This window comes from Protopterus annectens, chromosome 3.part0 (assembly GCF_019279795.1).
Source record: "Protopterus annectens isolate FY-2018-M chromosome 3.part0, PAN1.0, whole genome shotgun sequence".
Classification (NCBI taxonomy): domain Eukaryota; kingdom Metazoa; phylum Chordata; order Ceratodontiformes; family Protopteridae; genus Protopterus; species Protopterus annectens.
In genome coordinates, this window is record NC_056731.1 from 1,747,731,239 (window position 1) to 1,747,749,224 (window position 17,986).

The following is a 17,986-nucleotide window of genomic DNA, read 5'->3' on the forward strand; positions in this document are numbered from 1 at the left end:
CTTTGTCTGAGTTTTATGTTTGTTCCTAAATCCATCTCCTGTGCTCATTCCCCATCTACCTTCTTGCAAAACCAAAAAAAAAATGCCATGTGCCTGAAAAGAAAAAACTATACATATATATTTATTTATATTTGTTTAGTGGGGCAGTGCACTCATCAGTGTTGACCAATTTCTGCTTCAGCCCAGGTGAAATACAAAACACTTCACAAACAAAAAAAATAAAGAAACAGAAGCAATAACAGAATAGTTCTGAATTACTTTCTAGTGAATAAGCACAATGCAATGTAGAATCAAGTAGAGTATAATGTACAATATATAGATTATTTTCCAAAGGAGATCAATCTTTATTAAATCTTGAGAGAGGAGAAGACATTATTCTGGCTTGCTACAATTCTTGTAATGTTGTAAGGTTATATATATGGACTTGAGTTCTCATGTGTGTGCCATATGCAAGCTATTGATACTTGGAAATTGTGTAATTGGACCCACAATACACTTCTCTATTTACCAGCACTAGCATTTATGTCAGTAGAGAGAAGGAGGTTCTCCAGTTCGCTTCTTGGCTGGGGTGCCTTATGTGCAGAGTTTATATATCCTCTTTGAGTTTGCCTGGAATTTCTCCAAGTTCTCTGGTTCCTCCCACATTTTAAAGCTGTGCAGTAGGTGAATTGGTCACTTTAAATTGGTCATTGGTGCGACTATTCATGTTTGTGTATGGTGTGGAAGAGTAATAGTGGCAGGGCTAGTCACCCAACGGTGAGAGCATTAGCTCTAGATGATTGACAGTGTTGAAGTGACACCCCAAAACCTATGTGCAAAAATAGGAAAAAGGGGTTGTGAATAGATGGAGGGATGGATGGATGGATGGAAGGATGGATGGAGGGATGGATGGATGGAAGGATGGAAGGATGGATGGATGGATGGATGGATGGATGGATGGATGGATGGATGGATGGATGGATGGATGGATGGATGGATGGATGGATGGATGGATGGATGGATTTTTTAATTAGTTAATAGTCCCCTTCTTAAGCAGCATTTTACAATATGGCATTCCCACAGTAGCTTTTACACAGCCACATTATTCATGTTTCTCAATCCCAGGGTATACTCTAGTCTAACAATGGAGGCACCAGCTAAGTTCTGACTTTTTTGGCTAGGCAAAGAGTAGACAAGGATGTGACATTGTGGGTTATAGTGTAAGGCTAAGAGAAGAATCAAAAGCTTGTTCCAAACTAATAGAAACGCAGGTCTCCAGCTAGTCCAAGAACTTCTTATGTCTGACTGCAGTGTTGATCAAAAACAAAATGGACAGAACTGTATCCAGTTACATGTTAATTCATCTGTTATGCAAAGCCCCAAACCCTGTTTGCAGTGGCTGTACCTTGAATATCATCAGTATTTATAATCATTGCTTAATGACTGCCCTGCCATGCTAATGAGAAAATCATCTGTTCACTTAACCTTCCTGAATGAATTACTATTCAACTAACAGGCTGAAAATGCTTTCAGTATGCAGTGTTTTATGAATACTAGATTAGATGGTATATAAGGCACTAGTGTGGAGATCCTGAAGCAGCTGTTATCATTCATTAGTATTAAATGAGACAAATGATGCTGAGCAGGGCAAAACGCATTTACCTATGTATGTTATCTACCTAACGTTCAACCTGTAATGATATCAGAACATGTAATGATATACAAACAGCTGCCAAAGCCACACTCTCTGCTGAAATTCCAACCCCAGGGAGTGTGTCTGTAGCTAGGTCCCCCAGTAGCCAGCATTGTTCTGAACATTCATGTGTCATCTATAGTGAAGAAAAGCAATTCTTCAAATATCTACCCCACACCTACACACATACTTCACTGTCCTGTTAACTTCTGGGTCGATTTCTAAGCATTGTGGTATCATCACAGCTGCTGGAAGGCATACACATTATGATTTTGTGAGAATCCACTATGAATTAAATTAAGCAAGACTTCTTGAATAAGGAAACATAAACAAATAATAAGTAAAACAGCTATAATGGATTGGTAAAACAGGAAAATCATAAAAAAGTGATAGTTAATAGTTTTGCAAGAAATTTGCATATATAATAGCATTATAAGAAGTCCAGTTCAAAACATGCCGTGTTTTTCTCCTTTGTGTTACTATTGGAGATGTATATATGCTGACTCAGATTCGACACACCTGTGTTATTATTATATGCACTGCTATGTTTTTCATAACTTGGGCAATATTCTCTGTAAAACCTTTTTTCCTTACTGTGTGTGATACTGCTCCTCTGTCTTACCTTGAATGGAATTTGCTTTAGCCATCGCACCAGTTCATTCCTTTTATCTATCACCATTTATTAAAGTAGGATGCATGGTATGCAGGAGAAACAGAGCAATAAATCTGAATTTCAAACAGCAAATTAGGGGATGCTGCAGACTTGTTGTGTGCCAGAACTGTATTGCTCCCAGAGTTATTCAATATTTATCTTGTTTCTCCCGGGTTAATTTATGTGCATCTTGCACAGTGCATACTCTATCCTGTTACAACAGTGCATATCTCATTTAACAATCACACTGTGAATGCACTGTTTGCCTTCACAAAATACGAGAATGCACAGGAAAGAGGCAGCACTCTTACACAATGAAATAATGCCAGTCTTTAAGCTTTACTTTCAGCTAGTTAGCCAAGGCAAACCTGTCAAACGTAATAGTTTTATGATACGTTGTGTTGCAGCTTAGGAAAAAAAAGACACAGCACTCATGCCCCTTTCACTGCTGCCCTGTTCGTAACTAATTCTTGACTAAGGGAGTGACAGAGAGAGAGAGAGAGAGAGAGAGAGAGAATAAAAGAGAATGAGATTGAAAAAGAAATGCATGGGGGAGGGAGATAAAAGGAGATGGGGAGGAGTGAGCAAAAGGGGCTGGCCATGTGAACTAGACCACTGTATCTGCTGATTTTTATTTCTGACACAGAACGCATTGTTGGCTTTCTGAACTAGGACTGGCAGACAAATAGGGAAGTGGACTACGTTGTGCATACAAAATCAGACAACAGACAGGCAGAGCGGAAAAAAAAGGAGTTCCATGTGAGAAGGATAATAGCTGGTGCATGGATGACCTTTATTGGAGTGCTATATTTTGTCTTCTTCATCTACTAGCTGACACTGTGACTTTTGCCTGAGAGTGAGAGCTTTACTTAAGAGGTACAGTGCATCTGTAATTTTTATGTTCCTTTCTTATTCCTGGTGACAGAGATTAATAAGCAGTGACAGTTACAATGTTAAGAGAAGAGGAAATGTGCATATGTTATTTTCTGAAGTAAAGACAAAATTGTTTCTGGTTTTGTTATGCTTTCAGCAACAGTATGTTACACATTGCTGCTTCTGAATTCTTATGCAGTAATTAATTATAAGTCTGCTCAGGGGAATTTTTGAATAAAACAAGAGAAATGATATGCTGTTCCCCTGACAGAAAGCAACAATGTGTTCTACAGGAATTTCTGGCCATGCTAAAACTACCCAGCTCTCTATGAAGCAGACTATAGGATTAGATGTTACAGATAAATGTCTTAATATTATCGACTGTTTTTGATGGAGACATGGGTTCTGCAATTGTAGAATAGGTTTCACGCAACAGGGAAAAGCAGCAGTGTGCACTGGAGTGAACAAAATTCCCACTCCCTTTGCACTTGCTCACAGTTTCACATTTGTGTGTGAATAAAAGTCTGCTGCCTGCAGAATGTTACTGGGGGTGTGGGTAAAGCAGACTCTCTTGTTATCCTTGGTCTGCATGTCTCTCTATGCCAGTGTACTTGAATAAAAATAGTACTGGATTGTTACTGAATTTAGGATCCAAACAATTGTTTTTTATGGTTATCTTATATGGTGATTGCATGTAATACTTACATATCTTGAAAAGGTTTGAGATACATCATACTAAATGTATTTGTCACGTATAACATTCTGGGGGCTTTTGATGTAGTTGGTGGTCTGCGTGTGTGCGTGTGTGTGCATGTGTGTGTGTGTGTGTGTGTGTGTGTGTGTGTGTGTGTGTGTGTGTGTGTGTGTGTGTGTGTGTGTTTGTAAGCTTTTAAGGTCATTGGTTATTATAATGATAATCACTATATAAATTTTGATGGTTAGTTAAAGTTTTTGTTAACCTCAAAGTCACTATTGAATGAACAAGTGGTATACGCTGAAGTGAATGCAATACTTCTTTTTTTTTGCAGGAAGATAATGGATATTATTTCATTTCTAAAGAATATTAGAGTGGTTAATCAATTTACCTTCAGGCTCAACAGCATTACTTGTTTTGAATATTAGATGGAATGCTTATGCTGAAAGAAGGTATTTCTTGTGTGAAACTCTGTGTCATCATTAAGCACAAGTGCCTATAGCATAGTGCTGGCCTCTGCAAAATTACATGTTCAGTGGGTTTTGCCAGAGGTCCAAAGTTATGGAAGGGTATTCCCATCTTTGATGAAAAAGCGTTCTGAACTGTCTACAGCCTTTTGACATCAGTATCATTCTGAAAGCAAAATAATCATCCTTCATTCTTTTTGTATATATAAACCACAAGATGTGCCAGCAGGGTTTTGTTGTTAAGGTCAGAAGGATGCAATACCACCCCCACCCCCCATGTATTATGCATTCCATAACCACTACAACCGTCAAATTAAGTATTTGTTTTTAACAGTTATGTGACATACACAACTATCTGAACCAGTTTGAATGTCATGGAATGCAGCTGTGCCCTTCTGTACTATGTTAAGTTGTCAGCTGGTCAGAAACCATCAAGGCAGGTGGTGCTTTCACACTATTATTGCTCTGGCAGTAATCACTCTGAGTTCTTCTCTGAAACTGTCTGTTAAATATTTTTGAAAAAAGTACTGCAATATTATTTTTAATAAAGTGGTTTGGATAGCATATATTCAAGCAGATGAAGCAGTTATCAGTTTCCTGATAACACTTGACCTCAGGAAATTCTTTCCTGAGGTCAGGGGCAATCAGTGTTCTTCTGTAACAGAGTACTCTGTTGTGTGCAAAAACCCTATAAGCAGATGCTCTTTTCTGCATGTTGATCTATAAAAAGTCAGATGATACTGCATGTATGTTTTCTTTAAACTAATTTATTTTCACTTTATACGTAGAACTTAAAATTTGCCTTCAGATTACCCATTTAAGACAGATTCAAATATTAAGATTTATGTGCTCTGAAGTTGTGTGGGAAGAAGTATTTTATCATCAATAGAGAGGAGCAGTATATTTATTGGCAGGGGATGTCCAGCACAGAGTTACCATGACAGAAGTCTTTTATAGTTTTAGGGATCAGAAGTCACCCAGTATGCAAAACCTGTGGAGAATTTGGATATTCTCTTGTAAATTTTGGGATGTGTTACTGAAAGAAAATTACATGCCAGCTTAACCTTTCTTCTGTACTTAGTTATTATCTTTATGCACGCACTGAGTAAACCACAAAATGACATGGCCGTTCATCAGTGGAACACCTGAGAATCGAATAGCTGTTGTTCTATCTAGTTACCTATCTATCTATCTATGTATCTAACTATCTATCTAACACCTTGTTAACCAGGGTCGATACTCATGGGCCATTTTCAGATTTATCCTAGTAGAGCACAGTAAGTACAGAAATAATAGTAATAAAATACATTGCTACATTTCCAGTGGTAACACACCTTAGGTATACAGAAATGCAAGCATAAAACTCTCTTGTTCAGCAACACTTGCACATCTGGAAACACTGAAAAATTTAAAGATCAGAGTGTGCAGCTTTCAAGCAGAGAAGTGGTATATTTCCTCAGATCTCTGGGGTATGAAAAACACAGTACCTAAGATGCGTACTTTTAATACTTACACATCTTTCAAGATGACACTAAAAACACAAAACCTAAGAAGAAGTCTCTCCAAAGATTGTTAACAAACTATTGCAGCACTGGTGGTTTGGGTCATTTTTTTCTGGTGTAATTTGTGGTTTGTTATTTGATAAACTTAGCATTTATCGTAACTGTTGGCAAAAGATGTCTGTATGTGCTAAAGAAAAAGTTATACATCCTTTAGTTTTCCATTCAGATTCGGCTGCTAGTTTTCCAATAAAAGACTCCAAAGTCAAATGAGTGAACACCAAGAGTCCACAATAAAATACGAGTTATATAATCAGGAACTGACACCAGACACGTCATTTTGTACAGGCCTGCTCCTTCTGAAATCCTTCTGTCTTAGAATACTGAAGATAGTTCTGCAAGTTGTAAGAAAGAAAAGTCCAAACAAGTGTCAGTTCAATTTAGGCCAGAGCCATACCTCTCAACCTCTTAGACCAAGAAATCAAAGCCATAAATAAAAGTGGGAAAAGGCCCGAAAATAGGGACAAGTTTTAAATATTACTGTTAGAAACTTAGAAAGTTGATAGAATAACAGGTTTCACATTAGCATGAATTTTCTGAAGGATATGAAGTCTGGAACTAAAATGTCTGCCATTATTTTCTAACTACAATATGTAATGATTTACCACTAGTTTGCCAGAAAAACAGAAGTATATGAAAAACAGACCAAAAGTAGGATGACAAAATCTGGACATTGTGTAAAAATCTGTACAGTTGAGAGGTATGAGCAGTTGGCAGAATATTTTACTTCTTCTGCAACAAGCACACTCGTGGATACCATTATATGTGGCTTTTTCTACCCAAGAACAACAGTATGACAACAATAGAGCCTTATCCTACAGAAAGAACATCTGGATACTGGTACCACTCACCTTTTAGATGGTATGAGTGTGCAAGTCCACCTTAACTCACCGATAAACCTGATACTTAATATCCCTGCCTGTCTTTTGTGGGATCTAAGAAATGGTCAAGGGCAATACAATATGGACAATATATCTATTATATCTGGAAAGCATACACATTTCTCTCTTATTGTAAAGACATACATGTAATCTAATGAACAGGGTTTGTATATAAAGCATAACCATAAATGCATGTTATACCTTGGAAAAACAGTGTTGGTAAGCCTTATCAGTCTACCCTGCTTCCACCTAGTAAGGAGTAAGAGAGCTGCAAAGCCTATAGGTTTTGCCCATTTTTTCAAAATAGTTTTCTTTTTTACCATTTATATTTAGAATCATACTTACTCTACTGAGAGGTGAAGATATTCCTGAGCAGGGTGCAATCTTAAATAAGTGGTAGATAATTTGTGAATTAATGGTTTTCCCTTTGAGTCTGTGAACAAGGTTAGAGCAACAAGGCATGCTCATTAGAGCAGTAGTAACCTATCATAATTACTCCTCCACTGACAGGGAAAGATCAGGTGATAAATACACTCTGATCCTGAAAACGTAAGTAATGCTTTAAGATGTTGTAATATACTTTCTAACCCAGTATTCATAAAGGTGCCAATGACTCTGAAAGCAAATAGTTTTGTTTCACTATCCAGCCATGCATATCTAAACTTGTAATATCCCAAGTGCTCCAGTGTTCTGTAGCTTACAATTAGAGCCATCATATTTTTATGCGTAATACATGTCATGTTTCTAGTATAATGAAGAATGTTACATGCTGTATATAATGCATAAATAAGAAAGCAGTAGTTAAATGTCCCCTCCAAACTACTTAAGAATAAAATGCAAACACAGAGTATTGAATAACACAAACTGCAACTTCACCACAGAAGAGAATACCCTAACACTAAGATAATAAACTTGTCATGCCTCGTTGTACAGAGAGAAATGTAGTTACTGAAGATGGAGAAGGAGAAGGATTGGGGAACCACCATACACACATCAGAGTGCCAGGGACAAATTGAGAAAGAAAATATTTTTATTATTTACTCGTGTATATATAATTATGTATTTGCAATCGAGAGGGATGTAACTGTCCATAACATTAAAATGAATACATTTCTGCCTGCATTTACACACACAATGAATACATAGAAGTGAAGTACTGACGCAACAGTAATAGATAACAGTGAATCCATTTGCTGGACTACCACCTGTAATTCTGGAAACCATATAAGGAAAGATAAATAAAACAAGAAGGAGCTGAAAGAAATGTTACTGAAAGAGTATGTGGGGTGGATGGAAAGGGATACAAAAACAGGAGAAAGGGATTAACAAGAGGCTGGCTGAGCCAGACCCCTGAGTGTGAAACAGGTTCTTCTGCTGATAACTGTCCCACGCAAACTGCTCAAGTAACCAAATGTTATAGTATGACCTCCTTGTCTTGCAGTAACTGTGCAATCACTCCTGTATTATATAGTAATATAAGGCAAAAACAAGAGATTTCATAATAATACCAGTCCTCAGGTCAGTTCTGTTTCTACATGTTGTTTCATTAATCTATTAACTGTTTGAGTCCCTCCCCTGGATTGTATTGCCTCATTCCTTCATGTGTGCTGCAATGGTTTGCGATTTGCCAGCAATGAACAAAGTTTATTCTTCCTTAACCTACTACCTGTAACCAAACACTGCTAGGGACAGGATCTGAGTGCTGCAAAATATGTAGGAAAACTGACACACCCAATTCACAACTTTCCTCTGTGCGGGCTGTTCATAGTGTGCTGACCATCTGAGATACATTTAGTGACTGCAGCTTTCTCTTCTCACCCCTTTGCATATAGCTAAAGCCCCTAAAGAAAGATAAATGTGTAGGTGCGTTATTTAATATCAAAATGAACAGCCAAGGTTAAAGGAGCTGCGTGTGTCTTAAATACTTATACTTACTGTATAATTATTACTATGAAGAGTAGATTTGCAGGATCACTAACTTAAGGTGCTTTAATTAGTACAGCTTGCTGAGTATCCCATCTCTAAGTTAAGGAGACCAGGTAACTTACTGTTGGTATTTGGATACATGTTCATTTACAAGTCAGTAGTGATATCTAGTTTCCTCTACACTTTGGTTTCCCAGGTGGCTCTGACTTCAACTCCAAGGTAGATGAGGAGTTGATAGCTTTCATAAAACAATTCTTTTGCATTATGATGTGCTCTGGGTTTGCTCAGGTTACCTCTCCCACCCACATATTTGGTCATATCCTGTACTTGGTCTTTCAGACTGGCATGACTGCTAGTAATATGACAGTATGATGATGGACCCTGTTCCTTGGTCAGACAACTCAGTTATTCACGTAATAGTTGAACAATTCCAGGTGTAACTCTCTTGACACTGCTTATGTGTAATGCAGGACAACTGATCTGGTATCTTCAGACCTTTTTAATGCCATCCTGTGCTGACACCACTAGGATTTTAGTGCCACTTGCCTCGATGAGTTGGTTGAAAATTACAACTGTGCCACAGCCTCCTTATTTGACAGTGTAGACCTAGACTATGTACGGCCAGTCCACTTTATCCCTGAAGAGTCATGGTCTCATGTTGACCTCTATGATATGACGAAGATTAGTCAAAGGCTGAGTGTAGCAGCATTGTTCTGATCTTCTTGCAGAAAAGCTTGTCTTGCATGCTAATTTTTCAGTTTACCAGGCTGAGGTCTCGCAGAAGAAGTTATGGTATTATCCCAGATGATTTATTTAGCCGGAAACTAACCAGCAGCAGTCTTCTGCCTGGTGTGGAGGTTGTGAAATCCAGACTGCCTCACCGGGTGAAAACATTGAATTAGCTGCTCAGTATTTTGCTTTCAAACTTGACCTCATCAGATATGCGGTTTACAGTCTGCTGCACAGGACCTTGCCAATATCCACTGTAGCTGTGCCCACCATCTGATTGGTGCAAGTTTTCGACTGTTGATTATGTGTCTCTGTCTTTTTTCATTGTGTGTACTACCACTACTGCTTGTACACTGGGTCCATGCCCTTCTAGGGTTGTTCTGGCTTGTTTGACAGAAGTGGGCTCAGTTCTATATCTGATTGTCCTAGCTTCAACTGAAGACAGTGTCTTTTCCTTCTAGCTAAAGGAAGTCCTCAAAAAGGCAGACATAGAATCTGATAATCTAGATAACTAATGCTAAATATCAAAGTTTCCCATCATAGGCAATGTTCTTGGAAGAGGAGTAAGGCCAGGTGTGTTGGAGGTGGGTTTTTATTGTTCTATAATGGTGTGGATGGGAGGAGAAATGGGGTAGGGGTTATCCTGAAGGAACAGTATGCCAAGAGTGTTTTGGAGGTGAAAAGAGTGTCAGATAGAGACATGTTTATGAAGCTGGAAATTGATGGTATGATGCTGAATGTTGTTAGTGCATATGCTCCGCAAGTTCGGAGTGCGAGGGATGAGAAAGAAACATTTTAGTGTGAGTTGGATGAAGTGATGGTGAGTGTAACCAAAGGTGACAGAGTGGTGATTGGAGTGGATTTCAATGGGCAAGCTGGTGAAGGGAACACAGGGGATGAGGAAGTGGTCAGTAGGTATGGTGTTAAGGAGCGGAATGCTGAAGGTCAGAAGGTAGTGGATTTTGTGAAAAAGGTGGACATGGCTGTGGTGAATAAGAAGAGGGAAGAGCATTGGGTGACATACAAGAGTGGAGGAAGATGCACACAGGTAGATTATATCCTATGCAGGAGGGCCAGTTTGAAGGAGACTGGAGACTGTAAAGTGGTGACAAGGGAAAGTGTAGTTAGGCAGCATAGAATGTTGGTCTGTAGGATGACACTGGTGATCAAGAAGAGGTGGAGGAGTGTGAGGGCAGTGCCAAGGATCAAATGGTCATGAGGTGGAGTTTAGGGAACAGTTAAGACAGGCACTGGAAGGCAGTGAAGAGTTACCAAATAGCTGGGTAACTACAGCAGAGCTGCTAAGGGAAACAGATAGAAAGGTACTTGATGTGACATCTGGACAGAGGAAGGTGGACAAGGAGACCTGGTGGTGGAACGAGAATGTATAGGAGAGTATACAGAGAAAGAAGTGGGATTATCAAAGTAGACAGGAGTATAAGGAGATGAGGCATATGGCAAAGACAGAAGTGGTGAAGGCTAAGGATAAGGTGTATGGAGTGGGGTTTGGTATAATGGTGTTTATGTTACTGGCACAAGGTACAGGGTTTGACTGTCACCATTGAGGAAAAACTGGCTAGACTTAAAATAGTCCAGAAGGGCAGCTAGCTTAGTAACTACCTATGAAGAGTTGTATGAAAGGTTGGACATAAAAGAGGGAGAAAAGGACCTGTACCAATTGGCTAGACAGGGGGACCGAGCTGTGAAATATGTGCAGCAGGTAAGGATGAGAAAGGATAATGAGGGAGACATACTCACAAGTGAGGAAAGTGTGTTGAACAGATGGAAGGAGTACTTTGAGGGGCTGATGAATGAAGAGAATGAGAGGGAGAGAAGGTTGGATGAAGTGGGGATAGTGAATCATGAAGTGGAATGGATTAGCAAGGAGGAAGTAAGGATAGCTATGAAGAGGATGAAGAATGGAAAGGCTGTTGGTCCAGATGACATACCTGTGGAAACATGGATGTGCTTAGGAGAGATGGCAGTGAAGTCTTCAACCAGATTGTTTAATGAAATCTTGAAGAGTGAGAGGATGTCTGAGGAGTGGAGAAGTGTTTTGGTACCGATTTTTAAGAATAAGGTTAATGTGCAGAGCTGTAGTAACTACAGAGGGATAAAACTGATCAGTCACAGCATGAAGTTATGGGAAAGAATATTGGAAGTTAGGTTAAGAAGGGAGGTGATGATTACTGAGCAGCAGTATGGCTTCATATTGGGAAAGAGCACTACAGATGTGATGTTTATTCTAAGGGTGTTGATGGAGATGTACAGAGAAGGTCAGAAGGAGTTGCACTGTGTCTTTGTAGATTTAGTGAAAGCATATAACAGGGTGCCTACAGAGGAGTTGTTGTATTGTATGAGAAAGTTGGGAATGGCAGAGAAGTATGTAAGAGTGGTACAGGATATGTATGAGGGTGGTGTGACAGTGGTGAGTTCTGCAGTAGGAGTGACAGATGCATTTAAGGTGGAGGTGGGATTACATCAAGGATCAGCTTTGAGCCATTTCTTATTTGCAATGGGAATGGACAGGTTGACAGACGAGATCAGACAGGAGTCCCTGTGGATTATGATGTTTGTTGATTACATTGTGATCTGTAGTGAGAGTAGGGAACAGGTTGAGGAGACCCTGGAGAGGTGGAGAATATGCTCTAGAGAGGAGATGAATGAAGGTCAGCAGGACTAAGACAGAGTATATGTGTGTGAATGAGAGGGAGGCTAGGGGAATGGCGAGGATGCAGGGAGTGGAGTTGGCGAAGGTGGATGAATTTAAATACTTGGGATCGACAGTTCGGAGTAATGGTGAGTGTGTAAGGGAGGTGAAGAAGAGAGTACAGGCAGGGTGGAGTGGGTGGAGAAGAGTGTCAGGACTGATTTGTACCAGACAGTTACCAGTAAGAGTGAAAGGGAAGGCCTACAAGAGGGTAGTGAGACCAGCTATGTTATGGGATTTGGAGATGGTGACATTGACAAAAAGTCAGGAGTCAGAGCTGGACGTGGCAGAGTTAAAGATGTTAAGATTTCATTAGGTGTGACGAGGATGGACAGCATTAGGAATCAGTATATTAGAGGGTCAGCTCAGGTTGGATGGTTTGGAGAGAAAGCCAGAGAGGCGAGATTGCATTGGTTTGGACATGTTCTGAGGAGGGATGCTGGGTATGTTGGGAAAAGGCTGCTAAGGATGGAGCTGCCAGGTAGCAGGAGAAGAGGAAGGCCTAAGATAAGGTTTATGGATGTAGTGAGCGAGGACATGCAGGTAGTTGGTGTGACAGAGCAAGCATGCAGAGGACAGGAAGAAATAGAAACAGATGATCTCCTGTGGCAATCAATAATGGGAATAGCTGAAAGAAAAAGAAGGCAGTGTTCTTGAGATAGTAGTATATATTCTACCAAAATTATACATCAGGGTTAAGAGCATCATTAGTCCTTTCCAGTCTTTCTTTTGTGCTACACATAGTACTGACACTACCATTACAAGACTGTTTAATGATTTCTTATGGCAAGGGATCACTCACTGGTGGTATTCAGTCCTGGTGCTATTAGGTCTCATCAGTATTTGCTACATATCACCTTGTTTAACCAACTGGAATGCAACTAGAATACAGGCAGGGTGGTGACAGTGGGTATTACTAGATCAATTTGCTTCCAACCTTTTCATTCAGAGAGTGGTATCTGGTCAGGTCCTCTTTTTAGTACTCCCTTGATTGCAGTGTTCTGCAAGATTCCATACTTAACCCCTTACTTTTCATGTTAGACATGATTAATTGGTCAAAGGGATGGATTAAGAAACCATTGCTCTGCTAAAGACATACAGCAGTATCACTTGTTCTGTCAGGAATCTCTGAATGCTTTGAAGCACCTAACCAAGGACATGGGAGGGACAACTGATAATTGGCTCAAACTCAACACCTCCATGAAAGTTGCAGTGGCAATTCATGGTACTTTTAGGGCATTCTCAATGCCATTTTTGTCACTGAATATCTTGTATAGCAGTGACAAACTACAGATCATGTTGAAAGTGTGAAGTGAATTTGGGGTTATTGTTGATAATAAACTAACACCAAAGGACAAGACTTCAACTGTTTGTCATATCCTTCTGTTTCCACCTTAGGATCATCACCCTAGTCAAACAGTGTTCCATGCTGTGGTACATGCTGCGATATCCTCTCAGATGGATTTCTGTAATGCCCTTTATCTGAGGCTCCAGACACAGAACTTGATTGCTTGCAATTAATGCAAAACTGTGTGGCCAAGCTACTTACTGGGGTGTCTAAGTGCTACCACATTATTTCACACCTGTGACAATTGCACAGGTTGCCTTTTAGGTAACATATTGCCTGTAAAGTACTAGCAGTGGTACAGCATGTCCTCAGTAGCTTGGGTCTCACCTACCTGCCTGTGTCTGGTAACAGCTGACTCAATCTTTGCATTTCAACTGCCAGGAGCTGCTGACAATTCTTTTGGCCTACCCTGAGTCCACCAGGAGTCCATTTTTAATCAGGGTCCTCACCCGTGGAATATGCCTTCTGATTGGCTGTGGGTGGCTCGACACTGGGCTGTGTTAAGTGCTCTGTGATGAATCATGTATTTGACCAAGCATTCACAACAACTGCTGGTATAAGTATTAACTTTCATTTGTTTTCTCTTCTAAGTATAGTACACACATCATTTTCATTCATTTCTTGATGCTTACTATAAAGGACATTTGGCCTTCTTTAACTGCTCAGATGTCTCAACATCATTATATTTGCAGATCAAAGCTACCTTTGACATGTTGAAAATAAAAAGAATGCAGTGTTCTAATAGACCTAATAGAAATATTCATCTTTTCAATGAAAATGCTCCAGTGCCCCCAACATGTAATATTCAGATATGATGTTCACTCAGAATTTCTGGGTACTGTATACACTGACATTGATGACTTTTTCTCTAGTTTATATGTCTTTTTTTCAATGGTCCAAATAAGCAGGTCCATAAAAAAAGGTTAGCTCTAGACTCTTGTGGTCCTAATTCAGTACCAAAAATGAAAGTTAAGGAGATGAGGTTCATAGGATCATAGGATCATAGGATCATAGGAGGTTACTAGGCTAATGGCCCTGGGCCCTTAAAAGCCTAGCCATGAGTTTATCCTGCAAAAGAAACCTCAGTCAGCAACTGTTGCCCCTGTCAATGAGGGACACAGGTGGAACCCCTGGGACAAATTTGTGGTTTCCCATCCACTCATCAAGGTTGCGCTTAAAGAGGGTCAGCGAGGTGCTCTGTTTGACGTGTATGGGAAGTCTATTCCAGAGATGGGGCAGCCTCTGGGAGACAAACCTGTCTCTCCAGCAGGTTTTGTTAATGTCACATATTAGGTTCAGGCCTTTTGAGCGGGTAGTGCATGAGGAGTTAGACTTAGGGATATGGAGCATCTCTAGTAGGGCAGGGTCCGAGATTACCTTGTAGGCGAGACACAGATGACCCCTGAGCAATCTGTACGTTATGCAAGTAGAGTGATAGTGATTTGAGGCCCACATAGGACAGTGTTGGAGTCCATGAATTCTCTTTGTGAGGTATTTCAGTAGCTTTTCCAGTTGGTGCAGATGTTTGGAGAGATACATCCCAAACAGGGCGTTATACTCAATTATTGGTCTAATGAGGGAGAAGTACAGAGAGGTAATAACCTCCTTTTTTCTGGATGTAATCCCTATACTTATGAAATGAACCAATTAAAAGGCTTTTCTGACCACTGATGCTACATGATGGTCAAGTCTGAGGTTGTTATCAACCTGAGTGCCCAGGTCTCTCACCTCAGGTTTTGTGCTTAGCTGGATGCAGTTGATGTAGTAATCAACAGGGGTCATGTTTTTACCAAATGGTATGATGGTACATTTTTTTGCATTCAGCTTGAGGCTATAACTTTGGCACCAGTCATTAGTTGCTGTGAGACCCTCTTGCAGTATGATAACATAATTTGGGGAGAGAATGACAGCACACATCTTACAGTAGTTGGCAAACTTGGTCAGCCACAGGCCTTTTGTCTTTGCCTGTACCTCTGAGAAATAGATGCCAAACACTAGGGATCCCAGGACAAATCCCTGGGGAACTCCACTAGTGACAGGTCTGCTATCAGAGGTGGAGGTGCCTATTTTGACATTGAGGGTCCTGTCGGTTAGCCAGTTGGCCACTCACCTGATGAGATCGGGATTTACGCTAAGCCGTGTTAGCTTTTTGATGATGCCTGAATGGGGGATTGTGTCAAAGGCCTTGGCCATGTCAAGGTAAGCTGTATTTGCTGACTTAACCTCATCCAGGGCCTTGGTGACAGTCTCCAAGAAGTCGACCAGGTTCAACAGGCAAGATCTGCCCTTGACAAATCCGAACTGGGTGGCGATTCATCAAGGGTGGATCTTGCCTGAAATCTGAGGACAAAATATACAGAGGGGACATGATAAACACAAGGTTATTTTAGGCTGGTGTGGAGAGATCTCACTGAACACTAAGGAGAAAAAATAGGGAACAGATATAAGATTGCTGGTACAGATATTTTCCTAAATTTCTGGAAGTATTACTTCACAGAGAAGGTTGCTGACTTATGAAATCCACTTCCAAAATGAAAACAAAGAATCCACTGAACTATTTAAACTTAAGGAGATGCATAGTACAGACAGATGAGACAAGCAATGTGTCTAAAGGTCAGTACAAGCAGAGATGACTGGCTAATTATCACTCTGGTAGTTACTGCTACAAAATGAAATAACCTGGCAGGAAATTAGTTTGGCTCTAAAAACAGTTCTAAGAAATATGAATCAGAATTGCAGAACTGCCCAGACATCTCAAACCAACAGGTAAAAGGAGCTCTAAATTGTCGAGGAAGTCCTACAAGGAAAGCAAAGCATCTTTATAAACTAAAGAACTAGGCAAGCAGTTTTTCCTGGGATAAACTGCTTGCTCTAGTTCAGTTTTGTTTGCAGTGCTTAGTATCTGTGAGATATATTTATATGTGCTGTCACTGTGATTTTCTGACACTGAAGTTTATTGTTTTTGTTGATTCATCCAGATCTCCTCTATAAATTACATATTATGGCTTAGGGGAGACTGCCTGATTCCAGCAATCATAAGTAAATTTATAAATACTTGCATGTAAACGTATACCATAAAGCAAAGAAACAAATAAATAAGTACAACTTAACAGAAACATAATCATGGACTAAAGGAATAGTGGGAAGTGATGCCTAATGAGTTAATAGATAAATAAACATGGACTAATAAAACAGGTGGGGGAGGAATATGGAACAACTTAATAGATAAATAATCATGGACTAGTTAAATAGGCGGAAGAGGAATACCCAACGTATTGTTAAACTGGTCAAAGAAGCACTGAGAAACAATGATGATGTTATTTAGATATCAAATTAATGACACCAAAGCTGAAGTGAGAGCAGGAAAAAAATCAATAGAAGCAAAAATGACAGTTGTCATACATATGAAGAGCTGCAAAGCTGCTAGTCTACAGCAATAGAATATAAGTAAAAAACTTGCAGTTTGTTTGTCTTTTCAGCTTTTCCCGGTTAGGGGTCGCCACAGCGGAACTCTGGTCCGCTAATGATTGGCAGTAGATTTTTATGGTGCCGAGTTGCCAGCTCGATGCCCAACCTTCAACGAAGGCACGCCCATTTACGCATGTCTTTTGAACTCCACTCGACTGTGGGGTCAGGAGAACATGCAGATTCCTCACAGAAGGCACTCCAGCCAAGAATCGAACAGGAGAACCTGTTGCTGTGAGGCAACAATGTACCGCTGTACCAAACTTGCAGTGAAAACTGAAATTAGGATAATTATGAATGAGTTGCCTTTATTTTAGTAGAGCCAGTTTTTTTATCTCTCTTCCCACTGCTAATATCAGGAGCTCCAACTTAAGTATTTCTGCCCGCCCAAGTTAATGCCACCCAAGTTAAATTCTCCATGTGCTGGCTTGTAACAGTGGGGTCACTTAATTACTGGTAATCAGTAGCAGTTGGCTATTACCGGACAGTGTATAGGGGTGTTGGAAGAGATGGTACAAAAGTATGAGATTGCACTAATGGTTCTCTAAGTGCACTGATGTTTTCACCTGAGTCTTCATCTACTGACAATCATGAAAGAAAGCCATATTCATTAATAAAGCATAGTGACTCCATCTGTTGTAAATCAGTGTGCTGATAATGTTTGAAATAAGCCTGTAAATTTGCATTTTTCAATACATTAGTGTTATTACTCGAAGACATGCAGTAGGTGGTTTGGACACTAAATTGCCCATAAGTGAGTGTGTGTGCCTGAATGAGTGGTGTGAACTACCGTGGCAGGACTAGCCACCCAGAGGAGTAAATCTTGGCTCGAGATGATTATCACTGTGGAAGTGACACCCTGACCCCATGTGCAAAATGGGAAAAGGGGCTGAGGATAAATGAATAAATTCTCTGAAAGGGGAATCCATAAATGAGCAGTACCAGGCACAGAATATCCATGCTAAACTCAGTGCTCATAGGATCATACCATGAAATTCAACTTTATCTGC

At 40.0% G+C, this 17,986-nt stretch overlaps 1 protein-coding gene across 4 annotated transcripts in view; it reads left to right on the forward strand.

The window, feature by feature from the left end:
- Window positions 1-2,978: 2,978 nt before the first annotated feature.
- The window catches only part of PAG1 (phosphoprotein membrane anchor with glycosphingolipid microdomains 1), a 1,294,572-nt gene continuing 1,279,564 nt past the window's right edge, over window positions 2,979-17,986 (forward strand). For all 4 annotated transcript variants that reach the window (XM_044065772.1, XM_044065771.1, XM_044065774.1 and 1 more), the window contains exon 1: window positions 2,979-3,200. The gene's annotated coding sequence lies outside the window, so the exon portion shown is untranslated. The remainder of the gene's footprint in view (window positions 3,201-17,986) is intronic.